Source organism: Malaclemys terrapin, chromosome 7 (genome assembly GCF_027887155.1).
Source record: "Malaclemys terrapin pileata isolate rMalTer1 chromosome 7, rMalTer1.hap1, whole genome shotgun sequence".
Taxonomy (NCBI): domain Eukaryota; kingdom Metazoa; phylum Chordata; order Testudines; family Emydidae; genus Malaclemys; species Malaclemys terrapin.
Genome location: NC_071511.1, coordinates 58,651,869 through 58,679,595, shown reverse-complemented (window position 1 = coordinate 58,679,595; position 27,727 = coordinate 58,651,869). Strand labels below are relative to the sequence as shown.

General features: G+C 43.5%; 1 pseudogene; it reads left to right on the top strand.

Moving 5' to 3' along the window:
• Positions 1–172: 172 nt before the first annotated feature.
• On the top strand, positions 173–27,430 carry LOC128840320 (cytochrome P450 2H2-like; annotated as a pseudogene).
• Positions 27,431–27,727: the final 297 nt, after the last annotated feature.

The following is a 27,727-nucleotide window of genomic DNA, read 5'->3' as shown; positions in this document are numbered from 1 at the left end:
CAGAGTTTCTGTGGCGTTGGACTGAACTAGAGTTCTCCCTCCCCTGCTCATTCATGCAATTTAAAATAAATGTACTGTTAATAAAGTTGCTCTTCATTAATTTTCCAACTCACCTCAACACTTCTATATATTTACATATTTATGTAGTTTTGTGATACATATTCCAAGCCAGGAGGTGCAGATTTCTTCACCAAATAGTCATTGAGCCAACAAGGCATGATGCCATTTTAGATTTGTTATTGGGCGGGAGGTGGTAGTGAGGACCTCATGGAACAACTGTTTGTAGGGGACAACCTTGGTTCAAGTGATCATGAGTTAATTCAGTTTAAACTAAATGGGCAGAAAAACAAAAATAAATCTTTGCAACTAAGGCCCTTGATTTCAAAAGAGCTATATTTAAAAGCGTAACAGAATTAGTTACGGAGGTGGATTGTACTGAAGAACTCAAGGATTTGAATGAGAAGGCTTGGAATTAGTTTCTGCAACTTTGACTTAAAGTATCTGAAGCCTGTACCCCAAGCAAGGGGGGAAAAAATCGCAGGGAAGGGCTCCAGACAAAGCTGGATGAGCAAGCATCTCAAACCGGTGATTCAGAGAAAGCAGAAAGCTTGCAAGGAATTGAAGATAGGATGGATCAGCAAGGAAAGCTATCTCTTGGAGGTCAGAAAGTGTAGGGATAAAGTGAGAACTGCCAAAAGCTAAGCGGTGTTGTAGCTTGCAAAGAAAATTAAAACCAATAGTAAAAAAAAATTTTTTTTAGCCATATAAATAATTAGAAAACAAGGAAAGAAGAAGTGGGACCGCTAAGCACTGAGGATCGGATGGCAAATGAAGATAATCTAGGCATAGTCCTGTACCTATACAATTATTTTGTCTCAGTTTTTAATAAGGGTAATGAAAAGTTTAGGGGTAGCGGCAGGGTAGCTAATGGGAATGAGGATATGGAACTAGAAATTACCACAACCGAGGTGGAAGTCAAACTCAAACAGCTTAATGGGACTAAATCAGGGGGCCCAGATAATTTCCATCCAAGAATATTAAAGGCACTGGCACATGAAATTGCAAGCCCAATAGCAAGGATTTTTAATGACTCTGTAAACTCAGGGGTCATATCCTAGGACTGGAGAATTGATAATATAGTACCTATTTTTCAGAAACTTGAAGAAAAGTGATTTGGGAAACTACAGGCCAGTTACTTTGATCTCAATTGTACACAAAGTCTTCGAACAAATTTTGAAAGAGAAAGTTGTCAAGGACATAGAGGTAAATTGTAACTGGGATAAAATACAACATGGTTTTACCAAAGGTAGATGGTGCCATGCAAACCTGATCTCTTTCTTTGAGAAGATAATGGATTTTTTAGACAAAGGAAATGCTGTAGATCTAATCTACCTGGATTTCAGTAAGGTATCTGCTACAGTTCCACATGGGAAATTTTTAGTTAAATTGGAGAAAATGGGGATTAATATGAGATGTGAAGGTGGATAAGGACCTGGTGAAAAGGGAGACTACAACAGGTCATACTGAAAGGTGAAATGTCAGGCTGTAGTAGGACAACAAGTTAGCAAATGTGAAAATTCGGGATGGGGGTGGTGAGTAACAGGTGCCTATGTAAAACAAATCCCTGAATATCAGGACTGTCCCTATAAAATCAGTACATCTGGTCACCCTAGAATGGAGAGAGGATACTAGTGGAGTTCCTCAGGGATTGGTCTTGGGGCAAATCTTAGTTAACATTTTATTAATGACCATTGCACAAAAGGTGGGAGTGTGCTAATAAAATTTGCAGATGACATGAAGTTGGGAGGTATTGCCAATACAGAGGAGGAACAGAATATCATACAAGAAGATCTTGACCACTTTCAGAACTGGAGTAATAGAAATGGGATGAAATTGAATAGTGCAAGATCATGCATTTAGGAACTAAGAACAAGAATTTTTGTTATAAACTAGGGACGTGTCAGTTGGAAGTGACAGAGGAGGAGAAAGACCTGGCTGTATTGGTTGATCACAGAATGACTTTGAACTGTCAGTATGATGTGGCCATGCAAAAAGCAAAAGCAATCCTAGGATGCATCAGGCAAGTGTCGGAGAATAACAGAGTTCTCACTTTTTGTTTGGGTACAGCAAGTCAGACGCTTTATTTTCTCTCTATCAATTGCATAGAGGGAGAGAGCTAAGCAGGTCTCTCAACAGGTAAACAATTACAGCAAGCATTTATACCTTTTGTTACAGACAATAATGAGCAACAGCTGCATTTTGTTTATACATAGGTCATTATGATATCTTGTTTTGCTCACTAATGTAGACTCTTAGTCTACATTCCATATTATCTACACATTATCTATACAACGTCGCAACAACTTCTCACACAGTTCTTTCCCACTTGCCTCACACATTCCCCGCTTCTACAAATCTCACGTTATTAGGGTTACAGTTAGCCTAACTCTTGCTAACGAACTGTCATGCATTGCATCCCCTTCCTGTCAGTTCTTTCTCTGCTTCCACAACCCCCCCTTTTGTACTACTAGTACAATAAACATTTTCAAATCTCTATTTGCATTAAGTCTTGGAATTCAGATTCTACATCAGATGCTTCAACCTGAGGGGTTTTGATTGGATGTAATGACATGGACATGAAAGGTATTACTATTATTATGTTCTTTATAACAACAACAACATACTCCTAACAACAACATAAGCAATAACATTCCCATAGCGATAATATGATGGGGTTGTTGTACAGTCTTAGTCATAAAACACAATACATCATACTTAGTACATAAAGTGGACACTCTATAAGCTGTATGAAAGGCTTACTTTTCAACTTGATATATATATATTGAAGCATGTGAATTTGCCCTTGTATTTCAGAGATTTTCTGAACCTCTGGTAACAGTGAAAGCAAATTTTGAAATCGATCAGGTACTAAACTAGTCCAATTAAAGGGTATCTGGAACCTAAGGACTACTTGCAAAATTCTATTTGCAGGCCAGTAAATAATATGATTGCCTGCAGTGGTAATGAGATTAAAATGTATGTCTTGCAATGTGGTGGCTTTAACATACACACAGCTATCATTAGCTTGAAAAAGTAAGTGTCCTGTCATGGTAGTTCCTTGTCCCCTACCCTCCCAGCAAACGTAGTCATGAAGAGTAACAACTGCTCCTGGCTTCAGTTTACAGATACACTGAAGCTGTGGGGGTTCTAACGTCCAATGACTCCCTAACCCCATCCAAATGTCAGATGTAATCCCAGGAGCACTGACTAAAAATCGATTGGGCATATCAGAAGGTCTAATTTCCCAGCTGTCTTGGTGAATTACTCACATGCATCCTCCCCATGGATCCAGCAGGATTTGGTATGTGGGAGCCCCCCCCCCCCCCCCCAACCGGTCCATATGCTTGGAAGGAGCACTGAGAATGTCTGCACTTCCACCCAGAAAGTCTCCAAGTATGTCTCCATGGCCACAGATCAGATGGTACTCCTGATGTGTCTGTAAGGGCAGTGAGCCAAGCCTGATGTTCTAGATCATTCCGAATGGCCATTAGCTGGTCATTCAGGAAATCCTGAATTTCTGAACATGCTAGATCCCACTGCAATGCCTTCCCAGCCTCAGTGATATTCAATACCATCTCTGTCAGCAACTTCTGGGTCATAGAACTAAGGGCGGAAATAACATGTAACTCACCAACTCCAGCCTGTACCTGGGTTAGTTGTGCTCCAGAAACAAGGCCAATGGCCTTCTCTAGTTGCCCCAATTTCTCATCATGTTCTTGTTTTTTTTAAATATTCCAAACTGCTGCTGCACTATTGGCCCCATCCCACAGGGATCCGGTCAAGTCTCTCTTCCTCGAAGAAATAACCCAAGCCCTCTGTTGTGCTAATCTAATGGCAGCCCCCTGTGAGCAATTTGGGTATGTAGAGGTAATCTGGAAACTGGATAAGGGCAATGAAAATTTAACAGTCTCTAGTGTAGTGTTAATCACAGTCCATTGATATCCTAATACATCTCTCTTTGGTGTAGTACTATACCACATCTGTTGGTTGAACACCTTTAGTACTTCCGGGAGGCATTGATATTAATGGCATAAGAAGGGGTGTATTGCAATAAGGTACAGATCACATTATTAGTCACTGGAATAATTTCTATGCAGGTAAAATTTCCAGTGGCAAAACAAACTCTGGGTATTCGTTTAATTGTTCACTAATTGGGTGACCAAACAACAATAAGGGCCTCTCTCATTTAACACAGTGCAAATTTCAGGAACATTCGCTATAGAACGCATCAATTGCAATTACAGATTCTTGGGGTTCACTGGTAGTGATATCATATACTTTTATCTCCACTGATCCATTCAATTGTTCACTTATATGGGATATCCTGAACCTTAAAAATATTTCTTCACACTTTAGTGATTTATTTAAATATTGTTTAAAGGCCTTAGTCATTGGTTTTATCAAATATATGACATTGTCTGTATTTGGATGTGTTACAGGGGTAATAGTGTAATGGAGGAGATGGCAGGGGCAATGGCAACAAGGTGCCTTTGGTACTTATAATTTAAAATCCAGTTAGGGAGGGCAATACATGCTGAAGGACTTATCCAAAACACAGGGCACAGCCTGTAGAATAAACCCCAAAATCCAATCAATACCATGTTCCCAAGCACGGGTCCCACAAGTTTCTTCCTGCCAGTGTATAACTCTTTGTTTCTTCACCAGGGTCAGTTCTTAATGTCTCTTGTAGTCAGGAATCCCTGGACTTTGTGGTTTCAATGAAGCAAATGTTCCTTCTTCTCTTTTCCTGAAACAGTGTGGTTTAGCATCATACAGGGGAGAGGTTACTAGCACATCACCCTGTAATGGTTTTGCTTCTTCTAGAAAAATCCAAAGGCACAGTAGGTCGGTCAGTGAACAAGGGAGAGGTTACTAGCACTTCACCTTGTCTTTTTTTTTTCTTTTTCCTGCTGTCCAGAAGGCACAGCAGTGCTAGAAGGAGAAATAGGCTTATCATCAGTCAGAGAGTTCTCCCCAGGTGGAGGGGTCTTTTTACAGTGAGAAGCATGGGTCCAGGCAGGTAGTCCTTGGCTCTTCACAGCCATGTTGGTGGTTAACAGGACTTGGAAAGGGCCTTTCCAGTGTGGAGCCAAAGCAGTCTTTCGTTGATGGACTTTACATAGACTCAGTCTCCTTGTTTCAATGAATGGCAGGGCTGCTAGAGTCTTTGGGTAGCACTTCTTTTATCTGTGAGAAAAGAAACCTAACACATTTCATTAATGCCTGGCAATGTTTTGCAGATCTCATAGTTGCTTGGGCACATTCAGGCCCCCCCTTTTCTTGGCTGTCGGCCAAGTCTTAGCTCTGGGCAGTGTCCTTGGATTGGGCCAGTGTCTTATCTTTGGACTGAGCTTGCTAGCTATTTTCCCAGTTAACTCCTTCTGTTCTTTTTCCTTTTTCCCTTCTTGGCTTCTTTTAACCTACAAAGGAAACTTCCACTTTTCACTCACACACCTTTTCCCAACAATGAACACATACAAATTGCCATTATACAGTACATTAGTCTTATTATTCAATGTATGCCATATACACCCTTCCAGTAAATAACTTCTATACAGAGCTTTGGAGCAACAAACCAGGACAAGCACACCCACTTTTGAGGAGTCCACTCGATACAACCTCTGATGTCCAATAGCTTTCCTCTCTCCCCAGTCCTCTGGCTAGAAATCTGAGGTAGCCAGAAGGATCCCATGAGCAATATGGGAGTGGGTTAACCTTCCATGTCCTTACTTCCAAAGACTGTTGGTATGCAAATTTTAACAATTTTTCAATTAAAAAAACTTGCCAATGAAGTTTCTTTTTCTTACTTAAGCAAATGTATTAGACTTTAGTATATCACATTTTCCTGATTTATCCAAACACTTTGTATTCCAGGTTGAATAAAACAAGTATCTGCTTTTTGATTTAACCCTTCTATTTAATTTTGAACTAGACTGTCTTATGAAAATATTAAACACAACAATTCTGGCCACAAGTCAAACACCACAAGACAGGACATTGAACACAAAAATAATTCCTATTGTACTAGTAAATGCATGGTACATTGAATGCTGTTCAGCTGGCATCCGTTTTCTCTGATGATCTGAAAGACAAAAGAACAGAGGTCTACCCCTTCTGGGTAGTCAGTCATTGCTTAAAATATTTCCTTTATATACACATACTCTTGTTGATTTTAGACAAAACAGAGGAATTATCCCATATTTCCTTGTATTTGTTTCATAGGCAGCCCAGGTTTCAGTGGCTTCTACCTTATTAGTTAGAAAATTGCATTAATACAGATGCTTTCTGGCTTGCTTCCAGATCCAAAGCTATCCACAGCTTAAAGATTCTTACTTAAAAAGGGACCACAATTAACTTTCCCAGACTTTTGATTGCCTTTTACTTCTAACTTTTCCTTTCAAACACACAGTGATCTGAAAAAGACAACACAACCTATATTGGTAGGTTTGCATTTCTTTTATCTTTGCTACAATATACACTGCACATGTCCTGGGGAAAATGCACGTCCTATCCACAATTCAATTTCCACAACACTAGCTATATCAATTTCTACACAAGGTGTAACTGTTTCTTTTGTGCTTACAAAATCTCTATGCACCCCTAGTAAAGGGACAGCTCGACCACACAGAGCCAGGGGCACTGTCCTTCTCTCTCTTTACCAGCTCTTTTATCTGCTATTTTGTTACCCAAAACCAAATCCAAATCTTTTATTCTCCTGGCTTTGACTACCCTGCTGCAGCCACAACATTTGGTCTTTAGTTAAAACATTTTAAATCCTGTAAAGCATTAAGTCACCTTAAGGATTAAATCCTAAATACCATATTAAACAACACTAGTTTCCTGTGTCTGGCAAAAGTATTCTCGGTTTTTGCAACTTTAAATAATACCAATTCATTTCAAACTTATGAAACACAGATCCCACAAAAACCAATAATGTATTTGTCCCGGTGCCTGGTTTTCCAGTACCAGGTGCAAGGGAGTTAAGTAAGTCGGAATGTCAAAAGATCCGGATTCGGGCCAATCAGTGCCCAGGGCTGGTCAATCCTGGGTGCAAAGCTGCAACAAGCGTCTCTTTGACATTCTTTTCTGAACACCGGGTAAAGGCCATTTACTTAACATATAATTCAAAGGGCTATCCTTAGAGGGTTTTACCAGAGACCCACCCATCTGCCTGCTGACACTCTTAACAGAGAATTACACAGAGAACAGAGGGAATTATGGCCTAATAGGATCCTATTACAGGAATTTCTACTAATACTGACCTCTACAGGGGATGGGACAGAAGGATCCCAATTCGACCTCAGAGCTTCATCGCACGCGATGGCTTCCACTCTGAGGAATTACGAATGAGAGGCTCAGTTCCGTCCACACACCTAACGCCCAAATGTATAAGACAGAAATTCATTAACCGGAGTCGCCAGTAACTGTGACCGAAATATCGGGTCCACCTAGCTGAGAGCCAATAACAGCCAGACAGGGATAAGGAAGAGTTGCTTTATTCTGCAGAAGAAAGGAGAGCCTTGCACCTTGGTACAAAGACTCTGTCTTACACACATTTTACCATTCCATATATTATCCCGGGGATTTGAAATCCCCATGCTTATAACTACTTACTCCTTTCCTTCCACTATGCCCTCAAAGTTTCCAACCTGTTTTCCAATCTCTCTATCTGTTGCCTGCCAGCCTGGGCCCAATCCTGCTTTTCTTGCTGAACCGTCCCTTCCATGGGCACCGGCTTTTTCACTACCAATTTAGCTAGGAGAATGGGCTTCTCAACTAGCCCCTACCCTCCCTGGTCTCTTCTCTTAAACATTCTTACTCACAAGGCTACCCGAGTCCTCCCTCGTGAGGTTTGCCACTTGGGCAAAATGCATGGTCCATTGGCGTTTAACTATTCAATTTTCTCTTATGGCAAACACACTGCTGTTACAGCATATGCAAACACAAATGGTTAAATTCTGACAAGTCCCTGAAGGACCGGTTCTTGCTTAGCCAGTGCTTCCTTTTCTGCCTAGAAGTCCTGTCTCAAGGCTTGCAACTTGCCCTGGGCGTAGGTTTGAGTTGCTGCCTGGTTCATGATCTATGCTCTTAATTGCTCAATTCTAGTTATAAAGTACACAACTCTTCCCGTTTCTCCAACTTCTCTATTGCTTGCTACGACTGGGGTAGATCCACCTGACACCCTTCCCGGTCAACCGGGTGGAGAGAGGAATGCTAAATCCCCTGGAGGTTGGTGTGACCTCCAGAAGGAAATGCCCACCCCTGAAAACCAGAGCAGCTCAGGGAGAGTCAGGTTGTAGCCCCCATTCTTTGTGAGCCTGGCATGATCAGGCAGCTTTCCACCTGCAGAAATTAACAATGGTGTTTTGGGCTCTACTCATCAATGATAGGTTTGGTTACTATGGCTACGGCAATCTCTTTGTTTTAGCATTTTGCAGAGCCACATATCGCTTTAATGTCAGAGCACCGTCTATGTGAAACAAATTGGTTGTGGAGGCCATGTCTAGTCTGCCAAAAGAACAACCCTTGACCAGGAGTGTCAGTACCATCAGCCACTCTGGAACCTACCCCAGGCCCAGGACTGGTTTGGCAAATAGACTTTACTGAGTTCCCCTGGACCCAAGGATTCAAATACCTTTTCGTCATGGTGGATCGATTCAGCGGATGGCCTGAAGCCTTCCCATGCCATAACAACACTGCCAAAACGGTGGCTCTGAAATTTGTCAAGGAGATCATTCCCCGCTTTGGACTCCCCCAGTGGATGGAATCTGACAACAGAACACACTTCACATCCCAAGTTGTTCGGAAGATATCGGATGCCCTGCAAATCCCCTGGAAGCTCCACGCTCCATGGCGACCGCAGGCCAGTGGAGTAGTGGAACGCACAAATCAGACACTTAAGCAGCACCTCTCAAAGGTCTGCCAAGAGGCTTCCCTTAAGTGGCCCGATGCCTTACCCCTTGTTTTGCTCCGCATTCGCGCTCTCCCAAAGGGCAGGTTAGGGCTCAGTCCCTTCGAGATTATGTTTGGAAGGGCATGGCCTATGAATGGTACACCGGTTCTGGCAGGGGAGTGGGAAATGGGGTGTGGCTTTTTATCTCAGCATATGTGCTCTCTGTCTGCTGTTCTCTGTTCTCTCCACAGGTATACCAGAGATTTGCAGCCTCTCCCACTGGATGCCCCTGTCCACTCCTTGCAGCCAGGCAATTCCGTTCTCATTTGGACCTGGAAGGACGAGCCTCTCCAAGAGAAGTGGAAGGGACCCCACACCGTCCTGCTGGCCTCCCACACAGCAGCAAAGGTCAAGGGACACAAGAACTGGATTCATCACTCCCGTCTGAAGGCAGTGCCCGCTCCTGAACGGTGGACCGTCCAGCCTACGGAAAAGGACTACCAGTGACGACCTGAGACTTAAACTGTTATTCAAAAGACAATAAGGCCTGCTGGGAATGCCCTGTGGTCTCTTTGGACAGTTGCAGCGCACTCCCCGTGAAAACTCTAAGCGTTGGTTGTGTTTACTCTCAGAGGGCCGGCCTAACCTGGTGGCCTGGTCCCTTTTTGTTTTTAATCTGCCTACTATTGGTAATTGTTATTTTGTGGGTATTTGGGGAATTGTAATTGTTAGGCCTTAGGGTCACCTGCCCAGCATGAGTTCAGGTCCAGGTCTGCCACAGTGGTACTCTTTGCCATAGGGACACTCCTTTCGTTACCTCCCGTTCCCCCCAGGCACATGTGGGATGGAAAGGGATCCCTATTAACTTGGAAACAAACACATATGAGTCCTTGAAGGTTTGCTTTGCCCAAGAGTTTAACCTCTCTAACTGCTGAGTATGCTCCCAAATCCCACACCACGCAGCAGGGTTACCCTGGAGGGTGGTCTCCCAAAATTGGTCAGATATCTGTTGGGGATGGTTCAGTAGGGGAAGAAATACCTCGGGTACCCCCTTGTCACAAAACTGTACCATTGAATCCCAGGATGCATTAAGGGACAACCCCTGGCCACCCCAGGCAGCGTAAATCTTTGTATTCCACCTCAGAGCCCATTAAGGAAGGAGACAGGTTGGGTATGATCCTCCTCCCATCCTATGGGGTGGAACGGCTAACCCAATTTTATCATAGGTTCTCTGTGTTTCTCACCAAGTTCACTAATGAAACCTTGGCCATAGAGAAAAGCCTTAACTCAGAGCTATACCAGCTCCGGTTGCTGTCCCTGAAAAACAGACAGGCCTTAAATTATGTTTTAGCCTCCCAGGGCGGGTTGTGTGCCCTTATTGGGAATGAATGTTGTACTTATGTCCCGGAAAACTCACAGGACATTAACAAGCATGTCCTGTCGGCCAAACAGGCTTTCAAGCAGTGGAAGGCCCAGGAAAGGAAACCCACAGTTTTCGATTCCCTTTGAAGTTGGTTGCCTGACCTAGGAGGACTGGGGAGTGGCCTTGTGCGTCTCCTCCTCACAGGTGTGGTACTGTGCCTGGTCACCCTCCTCCTAATGGGTTGTTTTAAAATGCTCCTCCGTAAGCTTTGTGCCCCCCCGCTCCTCAAAAATCCCAGCATACCCTCTCATTGAAAACCCCAGCTTCATAGCACTTAATCATATCTTGTCCACAGAATATGAGAAAACTCAGCCAAAGGCTTGTTGAGTATTCTCAAAGGAGGGAGTTGTTGACATCACTAGGCCTCACCCTAGGTAACTTGGTTGGGTGGAAGGCCACTAAGTGTCAATGAAGCCTTCCTTCACTAGGCCTAAGTGAACCAAACTCTATCCTTCCATGTTTAAACTCTAATCAACCTCAAAAGCCAGGTGCAATTGGAATATGTAAGCAACCAGTTATCTGTGTGCAACCCCCTGCTCAAGCGGTAATAATGAGGCCTGCATGTTTCTGGCTGAAGGGAAAAAGGACAAGATAACGGTTTAAAGAAGTTACTAACAAGCTAGGCTTATAGCTGCCAAGAATGATTTAACTGCTTAAATGTAATCGTTATTTGCTTATGTAAGCGGGGGAATGATCCCGCTATTGTGGGGAACTTTCCTGGCTTCTGCACTACCCCGGTGAAGTGGGCTAGCGAAAGGATCCGAGTCCTCGCTCCCACTTCCTTTACCCAGAGGCCTCCCTGCCCTTGAGGACTCCCCTTCCACTCTCCTGTCTGGCAGAGTCCTCGTAAACCCCGACAAGGCTGGGCCCAGGATTCCTGGGGGGCTCGACCCCCAACCCTGCTGTGGTCACCCAGGACAGGGGCTAGGGTGGCCCCACTCCAGGGTACTCTCTCTGCACTGGGCACCTCCCTGACCCACTGATCATTTAATACAATTTAAAGCAAATACAAGTTGTTTAATTAACAATTAATTTTAAAAAAGAATAAGGAAAAATGGGAAAGGTTAAAGGAAAACACATCACCCCGCTCTGTGGCAGGGAACATTACAAACAGTGTCTCTGGAACGTCAGGGCAGGTCACAGTCTGTTCCTTGTAGGTTCCAGGCTCCTTCTCAGGCCCTGGCTGTGCTGCAGAGACGCTGCGGGTTGGACACTTGCTCTGGTGGTGGCCACATGCTCTCAGGCTCTAGGTGGCAGGACCCTTTTTCCCAGCATCGCCTCTGCCCGGTCGGGGTTATGATCCCCCCTCCAAGTCTGGCCTGCAGAGCCTCTTGGCTGAGGTGTCTCCCTGTGCTGGGCCCACTGCCCAGGATCCCCCTCACTCTCCCCAGCTACTCACCGCACCCAGCTCCAGACTGCTCCAGCTCCAGTTCCAGCTCCACTCGGCCTCAGCGTGGCTGCTCCTGCTGCTGCTCTGCCTTCAGCTCCCTGGGCTGCTTCTCTGGCCCCCCTGGCTCTGGTGGCTACAGCTCTGCCCCCAGCACAGGTCTGCTCTGCAGGCTGCTTCTGTGACTCTGCTCCCAGCTCTGACCTGCTTCCTGGCTGCTTGTCTGGCCCCTCTGGCTCTGGTTGCTGCAGCTCTGCTCCCAGGACAGCTCTGCTCTCTCTGAGCTGTGCTCTGGCTTTGGGGCTGCAGCTCTGCTCCCCAGCTCAGCTCGGGCCCCTGCTCTCTCCTTAGCTCGGCCCCACTCTGTCTGACCCAGGCAATTCCAGTTCACACGGAGGACGGGACCCCCTGGCCTCCTGTCATGCTGATTAGCCTGCCCGCCCTGTCAATCAGGCTGATCTGGAGCAATGGCCTCTCCCCATTGTTCCTGGGGACTGTCAGTCTCAGGCTCCTGATTTGCCATCGACCCTTCCCCTTTTAGTGCTGGGAGCTAGCCAACCAAAACACCCCCACTGAGTGTTAATAAGGGGGCAACAGTCCCCTTACACTTAGTAACTATTACCAGGGACGGGAGGGGTAGAGGGAGGAATGGGGGGGGGAGAAAGGGAGGGCTAGAGGGGAAAGGGGGGGAGTTGAGGCTTAACTGCAAAATGTATAAAAGAAGAAAAACTGTTCCTGTTAGTGTGCTTGATCTGAGATGTGCCTGTCTCCTAGCACTGCTTTGGGATCCCAAATAAACTTTGTTTGCTTCTCCCCCTGGTGTGTTTATTGGCGCAAAGCACACCGGACAATGAACCCGCTGTTGCTTTGCCTCGGGCACTCTGTGCTGGCAACAATTTCATGATAGTTTGAGCAGTTTTACAGAGATTCAGTTTACGATTAATTTTCATTCTCTGTCAGTGAGCACACGAGCAAATAGAGATGATATATTCAAAGGAGTCCATTCCAAGTGTGATGACTCCGGTCACTTTTGTTAGTTCAGAGTTTATCTTGTTAACTCAGAGGAACTGACAGTTCCTATTGGCTAATTGCTTGCACCCACTTTTGCTGTATACAATATAAAAAGCGAGGATCCACTTTTCTTTTTTATCCTGCCAGAATCCAGAATAATTGCTGCACTCTGCAATGGAACCTCTGGGAGCAACAACTGTTTTCCTGGTGATTTGTGTCTCTTCCCTTCTTTTCCTTTCGGTATGGAGAAAGATGTCTGGAAGTGGGAAGCTGCCTCCTGGCCCTATTGCTTTTCCCATCATAGGGAACACGCTGCAGCTGAATACGAAGAACTTGCCCCAACATATAGATGAGGTAAGGGTGTTTTCTCGGTACCAGTTGTTGGGTTGTAGGTGGACATTAAGCAGAGCCTGGCTCAAGCCTAGCTGGTGGCAATTCCACCTCAGCTCAAATTTCTGACTTATTATTTCACTAAACAATCAATCTTGGAGGCTAGATGTAAACTGTTCAGGATAATATACTGCTCATATTAGAGGGGATCTTAATGGGTACAATGCAATGCAATGGGTACAAGTGATCACAGGGTGGGGACAGTGCTCTAGTGGGTTATGTAAGGAAATGGCAATCGTGAGCCTTGGGGTCTGTACCTATCACTGCTACAGACTCCAGGTGTGCTTTTGGGCACCTCACTTAATCTCCCTCTGCCTTAATTTCCCCATCTGTAAAATTGCTCTAATGATATTTGCCTACATCACAAAATGATGATAAGGCAGAAACTGCAGCTCAGCTTTGCAGAAATGACGTTGTAGTGCTGCATGTTCTGGCATTTAGCCAGCTCTGCAAACACAACCTGCGATTGGACAGACAGGTTGGATTCTTTCCTTCTCACAAATCATCACAAATAATGAGGGTTGTACAGGACAAATGTTGCCCCCAGTCACAGCTGTTCATCTTCATTCTCTTCTTATCATGCCCTGAGATACAGATGTGTTTGTTGATTTGCACAGGTGTAATCAATTGGAAATTGAACAGTAATTCTGCTGGTGATGTAAAAGGGGAAACAGAATCTCACTTTTCTCTGTCTTTGGTTCTGCAGGGTTGACAAGAGTAAAACGAAGGGAAACTCTGTCCTGTCATCGTAAAATCAGCTGACCTGACTGAATAAATACAGGCAGCATTTCTGTGGAGTTAGAAGTGTCATTTTTACATATCTCTCAAGATCACCATTGAAAGGCCCCATATTAATGTAGTCTGCTCCAATAATGAAATAATTCAATCTGTGTTTTACAGTTATCTTGGGAAGTCATAAACATATCTAGGGGAAAATGTTAAAAAATTATTAAGATAAAGTGAAGCACTGAAAAGTCAGGAAGTCCCAGATCCTCCAAGATATGTCAGTGCCTAACTCTCATAGAAATCAATGGAGTTAGGCTCCTAAATACTGTACCTTGGAGGATCTGGGCTGAAATAGCCAAGTCTGGGCAATGATCAGTACTAAAACTTAACTTACCTAGTATTAGCATGAGAACACTTTCATCAGTTTGTAATCTGTTCTACACACATTCTTATTTGTAATTAAGTGGATCTAAGTTAAAACTTACTGGTCTTTTGTGTTAAACTTTTACAGCTCAGTGCAAAGTATGGCCCAATTTTCACAATATACTTAGGTTCAGAACGGATTGTGGTGCTGTATGGACATGAGATTGTGAAGGAAGCTCTGATCGGTCTCGGGGATGAGTTCAGTGGAAGAGGAAGTATGCCGATATTTGAAAAATCCGCCAAGGGAAGAGGTACCTTTCAAGTAACTTCAGCATATAGAGGAGAACACAATTGCAAAGACAAAAGGGAAACAGCTGGAGTTTCATTCATACAGTAATAAAAATTGGATAAATAGTCTTGGTTTCAGGAAAGAGCCTCTTCCCTATTGTGCCACTGTTGCCCAGAATTTGACATTCATGTGTGTACCCCAGAACTTGACAGTCCAGCAGTCAGCCATTTTGTATGTTCAGCCACTGCCAGTTGAAAACCAAATATCACATAGCTAGGAAAAATCTGAGGACCCAGCAGATGTTTTTATGCTGACCCACTAGGAGTTACTATAGGTTATGTGCTTCGTTAGAGTTAGCTATAAAAGATTTGGTAAAAGTAAATACCTCAGATCAGTTCGCGGGAGCTTTTCTTTGGGAAAGGAGTTGACATTTAAACTCCCTATCAGCTGGATGGAAAGACAGCCCCTGGAAGTCTGGTTGATGATTACTCAAAATCATCTCAGATTGTGGGTAACTATATCTGGGATGTTCCAAACCTATTGCTTATGTCTGTGTGTGCTTAATATCTAATAAATCATAGATTTAGATAAGAGCATTCTTATATCCATAATTTATCAGATGGAATTGCTGTGTTCTCATTGATTTATTCCTGACACTGCCTGCAGTGAAACAGTTAAGTTTTGGGTTCTGAAAACCCTGGGTAACACCACTGGTTCACTGACATGAATGGTTACGAGCACGTTCCTACAGGTTTATGACAGGTAATGGCCAGGCCAATCTACTTTAGTAGTCCCAGAATACAGCCAGGAAAGCAGGGCTGGAGAGGCCAAGAGAGTCAGAACAAACCATGAATTTCTATCCTCTTCCTCTCCTGTCCTCACTAACTAGGTCTATCCCATAAGTAGTGAAGGATTATTTGTATTATTGTTTTACTTAGGTGTCTCAGTTTTTAAGATTCTTTAGTAGTGAGGAAGAAATAAATATGGAAGCGCCAAGAAGTCCTTTTATCTTATTTCTGCATGAAGTGAACTATCAGTATAGTTATTTGATTACACAGGGAAAAAACACTTGAAAGGAACGTTATTGAGGTTGTAAAGTCAAGCACTCAGAAGTTAGGAAATGCTAGAATTAAGATTCCCTATGCAACTGCACAGACATCTGAGTTAATGGAGTAACTGAGAGCAGCAGTAGCTTGTCATCTTGCATGTGGACAGGCACCAGGATCAGTGAGGTGCTGGTGCATGCCTAGTGAAGACAGAACCTTTGGAGATTTTAGCTGCTAAATTCTAAAGTCTCTACTGAGCATGTGTGAAATGTGATTTTTTTTCAGAGGCTTGTAACTTGGGCACACTGTAGGAAACCACTGAAAATGAAGTGGCCTATAATGGCCAATTAAAACTTCTGCAGTGGTGGAATAATGGAGGGTTAGTAGTCAGCAGGGTGTGTTAGGGTATGTCTTCACTACCGGCTGGATCGGCGGGCAGCGATCGATCCAGCGGGGATCGATTTATCGTGTCTAGTCTAGCTGAAGTTGCGTAACTTAGATCGATTTCTCCCCCCCACCCCCAGTGTAGACCAGGCCTAATAAATATTGTAAAACAGTGTTTCTTTGAGAGTGAACCTCTTTTGCAGTCTGTCCCACCTTGTTTTTAGCTTGCACGCGCTAATTAACTGCTGCAGACCTGAGTAAGAATTTGGTGCAGCTCAAAAGCTTGTCCCTTCCACCAACCTAAATTGATCCAATAAAACATATTACCTCACCTACCTTGTCTGAGCCATATCCGGAGTCCAACATGGCAACAGCAATGCTGTGAACAGTAATTGCAATTTAGCAGTAATGTCGTCTCCCTAGTAGAAAATAGGCACAATATCGTTTAAGTTGAAGCTGAACCTTTGACTCACAAATGTTTGGGTATTTTTTCAAATAGGCAAACTGAGTCTGGCCCTCCCTCCTTTCATTTCTGTTCTCTTCCCATTTCCAGGTATTATTTTCAGCAATGGGGAGCAGTGGAAGCAGCTCCGTTGATTTGCCCTCACTAATCTGAGAAATTTTGGGATGGGGAAGAAAAGCATTGAGGAACGTATTCAGGAGGAAACTTGTTTTCTGATGGAAAGGCTCAGAAAAACACACGGTGGGGATTGTTTCATGTCTGTTGGAAATTGAGGAGTCAAAGACTCTTGTCTTTCTGTTTTTCATTATATTAATTGTTTGGTTCAAACGTCTTATAACTCAAGCCATTAACTGCACATATAACAACCTGTGTTAATGTAATGGGAAAGGATGTGCGAAACATTCCAGAGATGACCATTTCTGGCTGTTTTTCTCACATTTTCTCCCCTGTGATCTGTGATCGATGAGTAAATGGAAGATATTTGTTTAGAGTGTGTAGACGCTAACACAGTGAGCCATATTAGAGTGGATTAGTTCCAGTGTGCTGGGTTAAAAAGACACCTATGTCTACAGTTTGCTTCTTATTTTTTTTTCTCTGCTAGACATCCAGGGCCAGCCCCATGCAAAAAAAAAAAAAAAAAAGGCGAGATCGGGGGCAGTTCAGCGGCAGGTCCTTTGCTCCTAGAGGGAGTGAGGAACTTGCCACCCCCGAATTGCTGCAGGTGCCGCCCCTCTCCCTTGGCCGCCCCAAGCACCTGCTTGTTAAGCTGGTGCCTGGAGCTGGCCCTGTAGACGTCTGATGCATGTTTGGCACCTACCTTCTATAGCAGTGGTCCTCAACCCATGGTGCACGGGCCACATTCGGCCCAATTAGCACACAGCTGCAGCCCAGCTCAGCTGTCTGCTAAAGGTCGGCCTGTGTACCAGGTCCCCTGGGTTCCTGGCTGCCCAGCGGAGGGGTCCGGGTTGCCCCGTCAGCCAGCGCATTGGGGTCAGGGCTGCCGGCATGGGTTTTGGTTGTCTGGGGCTCCTGGCCAGCCCAGCAGGGTCAGGGGCATCTGCCTGGCCCTGCAAGCTCTGGGGTCTGGGGAAGCCACACAGCGAGAGTCCGGGGTCAGGGCAACCGGCCGGTCCCATGGGGTCCGGGGCAGGCAGGCGGCTGGCCCCGCATGGCAGGGATCCGGGGTCGGGGTCAGGTCCGTGCTGCCACTTCCCTGCCACCTGGCCCCTGCAGCCCAGATAACAAGTTGAGAACCACTGTTCTGTAGTGATGGGCTCCATAGGAATGTTTGAAATCATGGTGTAAATTTACAGTGCTTCATAAACGACACTCATTCTCTCTTATCTTATTCCTCTCTATTCCTTGCGGGACATAGAGCCTTCCCCAGGGTCTTCCATCTTTGCTGGTTTCCTCCTGCAGTCTTAGGTTCTTTCAACCTCAATTTGATAACTAACAATTCTGCTTCTATTGTGCATTTCATGTTCCTCATGGTCTACCTTATTGCTTCTTGCCATGGGAGTTCCAGTCCAACTCTGTCTTATTATGTGATTCAAGTCTTTTGTCCATGTATGTTCTAGCCATCTCCATTTTTGTTCCAGAATTTCCTGTCTCATCAGTTTTTGTTACATCTTCCTTTGTTTTTTTTCCCTACCCATCTGATATTGTGCATTTGTCTAAGGCAGCTGTTTATAAGAACTTGGAGTATAGATATAAAGTCTCAACACATTTCCAAGTTTCAGCACGATGTAGTAAGACTGACTTTACAATGGTGCTAAATATTTGAAGTTGGTTTGGGAAGGTAAGATTTGTATTTCTCCAGATCAGATTTAGAGTTGCAAGGGCATGTCTGGCTTTTGCTAGTCTGGCTTTAATGTCTTTGTCTGTTTCACCTGTTGTACGTGGGATGCTGCCAAGATATGTGAAATATCAGAGCTCTTCTGTGTCAGTGCCAGTTACACTCCTAAATTATTATTTATATTCCAGTAACATCTAACAGTCCCAGCTGATGTTGGGGCTCATTTGCATATGGACTGTTGGAACAAATGGTTTGAGACAATTCCTGCCCCGAGCAGCGTACAACTTAAATAGACATGAATGAAAATAGTGGAAGAAATGAATGATTTTCCCTGATATTTTAGAGATGGGGAACTGAACCATAAGATCACCTGCCTCTTGCAATATTTAATGCAACATTAAGGGCCAAACTGATGTTGCCTCTGCCCATCTGGTGAATTGTAAGTGGGAGAGGAGAATGCACTGAGACCCTTCCCCACCCTGGTACCACATTAGTGCTACTGCTGCTGCTACTTGTGCACCCTGAGCCAAGGGACAGCTATTGCTGTTCGGAATGAGTCAAAGAAAATCGAAGGGTGAGGGACACGAGCAGGAGTCTGGTGCATGAAGAAAATGCTGCTTCTGGATGTTCCCCATGAGCACTGTGGTCTCAGGTCAGAGGGGTGAACTCTTGCCCATAATTCCCAGGAATGTTGTGCTGGTCCCTCTGATGCTGCAGCCCGAGATTAGCTCTCAGTAACCAGCCCTGTGTGTTCCTTGTGCTTATGAGGAAGGAAGAACCTGAAACAGAAGCTAAGATGTCACTAGTGAGCCAGTGGGAAATTCAGCCTCTCCAGCTGCGTTAGCTGAGTTGTGGGGCCTGCTTAGTGCACACCGAAGGCAGAAAGCAGACCCATCCCCCCTGCTGTTGTGCTGGGAGCCTTTATTCCTTCCCTAGCACAACAACTGTGTATTTACGCTGCACGGCCAGGGCTGGCAGTGCCAAGGGGAGATTGCTGTGCTCTAGGAGTTAGTGATGATTAGGGACCTACCAAATTCACGGCCATGAAAAACCCATCATGGGCCATGAAATCTGGTCTCCCTCTGTGAAATCTGGTCTCCCCCCCCTGAAATCTGGCCTTTTTTGTGCTTTTACTCTACAGATTTCACAGGGGAGGCCAGCGTTTCTCAAATTGGGGGCCCTGACCCAAAAGGGAGTTGCAAGGGGGTTGCAAGGTTATTTTAGGGGGGTCACCGTATTGCCACCCTTACTTCTGCGCTGCCTTCTTAGCTGGGTGGCTGGAGAGCAGCGGTTGTTGGCCAGGAGCTCAGCTTTGAAGGCAGCTTCCCGCCAGCAGCAGCAAAGAAGTAAGAGTGGCAGCACCATACCATGCCATTCTTACTTCTGCGCTGCTGCCTTCAGAGCTGGGCGGCTGGAGAGAAGCGGCTGCTGACTGAGGGCCCAGATCTACAGGCAGCAGCGCAGAAGTAAGGATGGCAATACCATAAAATGATGGCCCCTGGTCAGACCAGAATGTGCCAAGCAGCAGAGCAGAGTGAAAACTGATTGCCAGCAGAAAAAGTGGTGTTTGTTTAATTTAGCATATGAGAGGTAAAAGTGGGGATTGGGGCAGCCCTAACCCACCCTCCCCAGGGAATATTGCTGTCAGCCCCACCTTGCCCTGGGGCGGGAGATCCACAATATCCCCGTGCTGCCAGTGACTCTGATGTTGACAGTGAAGACACTGAATTAAAACTAGCAGCCGTGTTAGTCTGTATCCGCAAAAAGAAGAACAGGAGTACTAGTGGCACCTTAGAGACGTGGCTGTAGTCCACGAAAGCTTATGCTCTAATAAAATTGTTAGTCTCTAAGGTGCCACAAGTACTCCTGTTCTTCTTTTTGTGAATTAAAACTGACTTTTCATAGTTTTGTTTTGCTCCAGGGCAGCCCTTTGACCCCACCATCTTCCTCACCCACGCACTCTCCAATGTCATCTGCTCCATCGTCTTTGGGGAACGGTTTGACTATGAAGATAAGAAGTTTGTTACTTTAATTAGTCTTGTACAGGAAAATGGCAAGCTCCAGCACTCTCCTTGGACAGAGGTATGTTCAGGGGTTTATTCTATTCTCCTCATTTGTACTGGGGGAGGGAACAGAGATTTCTTCCTTTAAGTATTAATTTTCCTTAAACAAATGTTATTTTGGATTCCCATAATGGTCTTATTCTCTTCTTTAGGCTTCAGCTACTACCAAACCCAGCCTCAAACTTGTTTCTAAGTCTTGTTTAAATTCCCACACAAAACACTTCTTTAGCCCAGAATTAAGTTTGCTTATGGATATTCACTATCAACATTATTGGTAAAAATCAAGGAAGTTGCCAGTTAAAATATTAACATCCACACCAATGACATGTCACATGCCTTATCACATAAACAACATGATAGTGAATGTGAACATATTTCTCACCTCCAAAGCAAACTTCCTTTCACTGCCAGCTCACAGCCAGCCACCAGACACACCCCCATTCCTGAAAACCTCGCTAATTGCACAATGAAGGGCCAAACTCTTTATTGGCATAACTCGGTCAAAATAAAGGGAGTTACAGCACAAGAGAGAATTTGACCCTTTTACTGCCACCTCAGGAAGTCTAATGTATATTTTCCTTTTAAAGTCTATAATGGTTTATTGTTGCCTAAGAAAATTTGTGATCAGAGCTAAGATTGGGCACTTGAGTGTGGTTCTCTCCCCCCCCCAGAAAAGGATGTGTGTACTGGGGGTGGTTTTATGTGGGGGGAAAATGGAGCATACCGTAGCTGATATAACTGAAAGTCACTATTGTTTTTGTGAGGAATTTCTGTGTGTTCGATAGTCTTACTTAGTGGAGTTTGCAATGATCCGTTGAATCCATTTTCATAAGAAGGTGCCAAAGCAATATTGTATTGTTCTGCTGTACTTGACTCATTTGAATGAACACTATGATTGTTGTGTCCAGATATATCAAGCTATGTTTTTCTTTCATCCTTTATAGCTGTACTCTTTTTTCCCAACTCTCATGGCTTACATCCCTGGGCCTCACCAGAGGATATTTGAAAATGCTCAGGAGTTCAGAAGATTTGTTCTGGAGAGAGTGAAGATGCACAAAGAGTCTCTGGATCCCAACTACCCTCAAGACTTTATCGATGCTTTCCTCATCAAACTGGAACAGGTATGTTAAGCAATAACATAGGACATGGCTTTGGAGAAGGCCCGAAGGGAAGACATGGTCTCTGCCCAAGGAACATACATTATAATGGTCAAACTCTGCTCTCCTCCTTCATGTAAAAAAAAAAAATCAGCTTATTGCACAGAACAGGCCCATTGCACCACAGTAATACAGTTGTAATGTCAGGTGCTATGGGCCATTTTTGTGGGATTTTTATAATGATCAGAGGTGGGTCACCTGTTGGGTAGAAGAATATATATCTGAATATATCCTACAGTTTTACTGTCAAGAATCAAAGATAATCACCAAATCTTTTTTCAGGAGCAAAAGAATGTCCAATCAGAATTTAATGTGGAAAGTTTGGGCACGAAGCACAATAGAGTTATTTGTGGGTGGAACAGGGACAACCAGCATCACTCTGAAATATGGACTCTTGATTCTTCTGAAATACCCAGAAATAGAAGGTAGAAGTCTCCCCTCCCTGAACACACAAAATGTTACGTCCTGGGGGGAAGTGAGGAATGCTAAATGGATATAGACATCTCCCCTTCAGTCATCAGAACGTGCCACACCTAGTCTGGCCTGGCCTGGCCTGGCAGTGACCTATGTTATTGTAACATGGTGGTGGTTCATTAGTTTATGTGAAGTGAGTTGAAGATGTATTGGGAGGGTTGGGGGGGTTTCCTATTCCAGTTCCCTGCAGGCAGGAGTTCTCATCCAAAAAGCACCATTACAATGGGCATTACTTGTCCCCATATTGACTGTCTGAGCAAAGGGTCCAAAGGCTAAATAGGCCGTTGTGATTGAATTCCTCTCTCAATCCAGATCAGTGAAGTTTTTGTAACACCAAATTGACCAGGTTTGTTATAATCCCAAATTGCAGACAGTGTGACACAATCGTGGGCAAATTTATGGGAATCCTCTTCTTTACCATTATAATTAAGCCTCATTAATCTGATGACAGAGAAAGTTCACGAAGAGATTGACTGTGTGATTGGCCAAAGTCGAAGCCCCTGCATGGCGGATCGAAGCCAGATGCCCTACACGGATGCTGTGGTCCATGAAATCCAGAGATTCATCGCTCTTGTCCCATTAGGTGTCCCACGTGCTGTGACTAGAGAAGTTCATCTCAAACAGTATGTTATTCCAAAGGTCAGTTTTCAATGTGTCTGTGAAGGGTCGAGTTCTTTTACCTTTTTCTCTTCTTAATTTTGAATTATTCGCAATAGAAATGCTTCAACTAGATTTTGTGTGGTGTTTTTTTGTTGCTGATTTATCAATAATATACCAATTGTTACTGAATCCCTCTAAGCCTCTGCATGAAGCAGAACAGCAGTTTGCAGTCTGCAGACTGGGCTTTCATTCCAGGAAAGGGTTTCAGATTCTAGCTGTGGCATTTAGATATGGAATAGAAAATGCATTTAGCAATGGTAATCACTAAGATTTTGGTATCAAACTAGTATGCAGAAACATTCTCTTCTTTTGAGGCCGAAGGGCTTTTTTTCCTGGGGAAATTTCTTGAAACAGTTAGTTCACAAGCAGAACATCATAGCAAATGGAAATGACTGAATATGTTTAAAAAGTATTAGAGCCCTCCCAACCTTTGCTTATTTCTGGAACTGAATGCAAGCCAATCAATACAAATACAAAAGAAAACAAAAACTACACTTCAAGGTTACGGTATTTTTAATAGTGAGCCAAGCTTGCACAGTTAATTCTTGGTTTTTGTTTACTAAATAATGAAAAATAGACTTAGATTTATATTAAATAGACTAATAGATTCTTATGCTAGACAGGACCATTGTGATCATATTAAAATGCCTATTGTTTGCTTGAGTCCTTTTTACCAAGCAAGCTAGATTGCTCTGAATCAGTGACCTGTCCTCTTCAGTATTTGCCACTCCCCCAAGTTTTGTGTCATCTGCAAACTTTATCAGTGATGATTTTCTGTTTTCTTCTACGTCCTTGTTAAAAATGTTAAATAGCATAGGGCCAAGAACCAGTCACTGCAGGATCCCACTGAAAACAGACCCGCTCAATAACAATTTCCTATTTACAATTAAATTTTGAGATCTATCAGTTAGCCAATTTTTTAATCCATTTAATATGTGCCATATTAATTTTATATTCTGTTTTTTAATCAAAATATCATGTGATACCAAGTCATGCCTTACAGAAGCCTAAGTATGTCATCACTACGCCCCTTATCAACCACCCTTGTAATCGCATCAAAAAAGGATATCAAGTTAGTTTGACAGAATCTATTTTCCATACCCCATGTTGATTTGCATTAATTACATTATCCTCCTTTAGTTATTTATTAATCTAGTCCCATAATATCTACTTCATTATCTTGTCTGGGATCGATGTCAGGCTGATAAGCCAGTGATTAACCAGCTCATCCCATTGACCCTTTTTAAAAATTGGCACTGCATTAGCTTTCTTCCAGTCTTCTGGAACTTCCCCACTGCTCCAAGACTTATTGAAAATCAACATTAATGGTCCACCAAGTGCCTTGGCCATCTCTTTTAGAACTCTTGAATATAAGTTACCTGGACCTGCTGATTTCAAAATATCTAACTTTAGTAGCTTCTGCTTAACATCGTCCAGAGATACTAGTGGACAGAGATACAAGGCCAGAAAGGATGATTGTGATCATCTAGTCTGACCTGTATAACATGGGCCATAGGACTTCCCAAAAATAATGTCTTTGATGTAGCTTCTCTCTCACTGGCAGGGGTATTTTGCTGGGTCTGATATGCTGAATAATAATACTTACCTCCTGTATCTCAAAGCACTTTATCAAGAGGAGGTAGTATCGCTATCCCCATCTTACAGAGGGGGGCAACAAGGGCTCTGACACCAAAAGTGACTTGCCCAAAGTCACTCAGTGTATCCTAGTAGTACAAAGGGTGAACTGCTGTTCAGTGGGTATAACTGTGCTCATGAAATTTTAATATTTCTGCTTCTGGTTGAAAGCATGAGGTTCAGGGGATGCAAGGAAATAAAGAAAAACAAAGATGGATCCCACAGTGCAGCTCAGTGAATTTTGGAGGCTTCTCTCTTTTGGATAGTATCCACTTTAACTCTTTTCTTCTGCATTTGCTAATTCAGGGGACAACAATATTCCCTGCACTGAAGTCAGTTCTATATGACAGCAGGGAATTTCCAAACCCAGAGCAATTTAACCCGGGACATTTCTTGGATAAAAATGGTGCCTTTAAGAAGAGTGACTACTTCGTACCTTTTTCTGCAGGTAAAATAAGCCATTTTTATTTCAGATCCTAGACTGTCTTCTGGCTTTGCCTTGAACTTCTTAGTGGCTCTCAGACTATTTAGTGCAGAGGGTTTTCAGGTGGCCTATGAAGCAGAGTCTCTCATGCTAGTAAAGCATCTATCAGACTTTCTGTTCCTTGGTCTGAAATGAGTTTTTTTTCACTAACTACACACTCCTTTCTCTTCGCTCTGCCTGGCAACTTTGTGTCTTGCTTTGTGTGGTGTCTGTTGGGTATAAATTAATCCATGACCAAATGTGCAGATAACACTAAAATTGAAGGGAGTACCAAACATACAGTAAGACACAGCCAACTGCATAGTCATCTGGAGAGAGATCCTAGAAATGCAGAGTTGGAAGGGACCTTGACAGGTCATCAAGTCCAGCCCCCCTGTGCTGATGCAGGGCCACGTAAATCTAGACCATCTGTGACAGATGTTTGTCCAGCCTGTTCTTAAAACCGTCCATTGATGTGGAGTCCACAACCTCCCTTGGACGCCTGTTCTATAGTTTGACTATCCATATCGTTAAAAAAGTTTTCCTAATGTCTAACCTAAATGTCCCTTGCTGCAGATTAGGCCCCTTACTTCTTGTCCTACCTTCAGTGGACAAGGAGAACAGTTGATCCCTGTTTTTTTTCTAACAGCCCTTCACATATTTGAAAATTATTATCAGGTTCCCCCCTCAATCTGCTTTTATCAAGACTAAACATGCTCAGTTTTGTTAACCTTTCCTCAGAGGTCAGGTTTTCTAAATCTTTGATCATTTTTGTTGCTCTCTTCAGGACACTCTCTAATTTATCCACATCTTTCCTAAAGTGTGGTGCTCAGAACTGGACAGGGTACTCCAGCTGAGACCTCACCAGTGCTGAGCAGAGTGGGATAATTGCCTCCGTTTCTTATATATGATACTCCTGTTAATAGACCCCAGAATGTTATTAGCCTTTTTTGCAGCTGCATCACACGGTTGACTTTTATATTCAATTTTTGAACCACCATAACTCCCCGGATGCTTTTCAGCAGTACTATTGCTTAGCCAGCTATTCCCCATTTTATAGTTGTGTATTATAAATGTCCATATATTATAAGCATACTCTCCAGTCCATTATCCAAGTTATTAATGAAAATATTGACTAGTACTGGACACAAGAAAGGCCCTTCCTGGACCCCATTATATACACCCTCGCAGTCTGAAAGCAAACCATTGATACCTACTCTCTGAGTACGTTTTTTTCAACCAGTTCTGAACCCACCTTATAGTAAGGTGACCTCATATTGACCACATTTCTCTAGTTCGCTAATGAGAATGTCATGTGGGTCTGTGTCAAAAGCCATATTAAAACCAAGATATATCACATGTACTGCTTCCTCTCTGTTCTCTAGGTCAGTAACCCTGTTAAAGAAGGAAATCTGGTTGGTTTGGCATGATTTGCTCTTGACAAATCCATGCTGGCTATTCCTCATAACCCTATTATCTTCTAGGTACTTACCAATTGATTGTTTAATAATTTGTTCCAGTATCTTTTCAGGCTGACTGGTTGACAATTCCCCAGGTCCTCTTTGTTCCCCTTGTTAAAGATAGATACTATGTTTTTCCATTCCAGTCTTCTGGGACCTCACCCATCCTCCATGAGTTCTTGAAGATAATTGCTAACAGTTCTGAGATTGTTTCAGCTAGTTCCTTAAGTTCATTGGCCTCTGCTGACTTGAATATGTCTAACTTATCTAAATATTCTTTAACCTGTTCTCCCCCTATTTTGGAGTGTGTTTCTTTCCCCTTGTTGTTAATATTAATTGTGTTGGGTATCTGATCACCTGTCACCTTTCCAGTGAAGACTGAAGCAGAAGGGGCATTAAATACCTCAGCCTTTTTGATGTCATCCAGGGACTACTTAACTTCTCTACTTGACTCCAAGTAACTGAGTCTCTCTGCCACACTGTTAACAGTGCCTTTCAGCCTTCTTCCTCCATCCTGCTACTCAGGACACCTACACCTTTCTAATTGTTACTTCTCCCCTTCTACTCAATCACCATCATGTCACTCCCGCAGAAAACTAGGTAGCTCGTTTGGAATGTGGATAACCTATTCCTCAAACCCCACATCTTCGTGCCCCCCACATCTTCCCACCCTTCACTCCAAACTGCCTTTAAAATGGCAATATAAGGAACTCAATTCTTCAAATTATGTGTGAGTGGCTTCTTAAACCCCCCATACTCTTTCATACCTTACTGAACTCTGAGAAACAGCCATTATCCTCCATGCACTTGTCCTGAATCACTCTGTGCATCTAACTTTAATTCTCACATTTTGCTTCCATAGTAACCGTATTTAAAACGCAACAGAGTCCTGTGGCATACTACTGACGAAGTGAGTATTCACCCATGAAAACTTATGCTCCAATACGTCTGTTAGTCTATAAGATGCCACAGGACTCTTTGTCACTTTTTACAGATCCAGACTAACACGGCTACCCCTCTGATACTTTACACCATATTTAAAATGTGCTGCAAAGAAAGATCTCCAGCATCAACTCAAAATTCCTTTTTCATTGCAGGGAAACGGATTTGCGTGGGAGAGGGTCTGGCTCGGCTGGAGTTCTTCTTGGTACTGACCATGATTTTGCAGAACTTTACCTTGAAACCTGTCGTTGACCCCAAAGACATTGATATAACTCCTGAGTCGAGCTTCATGTCAAATGCACCAAAATCATACCAGCTCTATGTTCTTCCTCGATAAAGACAATGAAAAATCACCTCAGTACCTTAGACCTGTGCATTAATCTGATTGTCTTTGATTATGGACTCATTAACACAGTGACAGAAATGAACTCATTGTCTTCAAAGAGAAAGATCAACTACTAGTTTTTTATGTAACTTCAATTTAACAAAATTATGTGTAGTATCAAAAATTAACCATACAATTGACTCAAAAGCCATGTAGAATAACTGTGTACTGTTCTCAGACAGGCTCAGGTGTGAACAGAAGCTGGGTATGTTTTCAGTTCATTTGTGGTGTAGCTGACAATTATGGAAACTTCTTTAG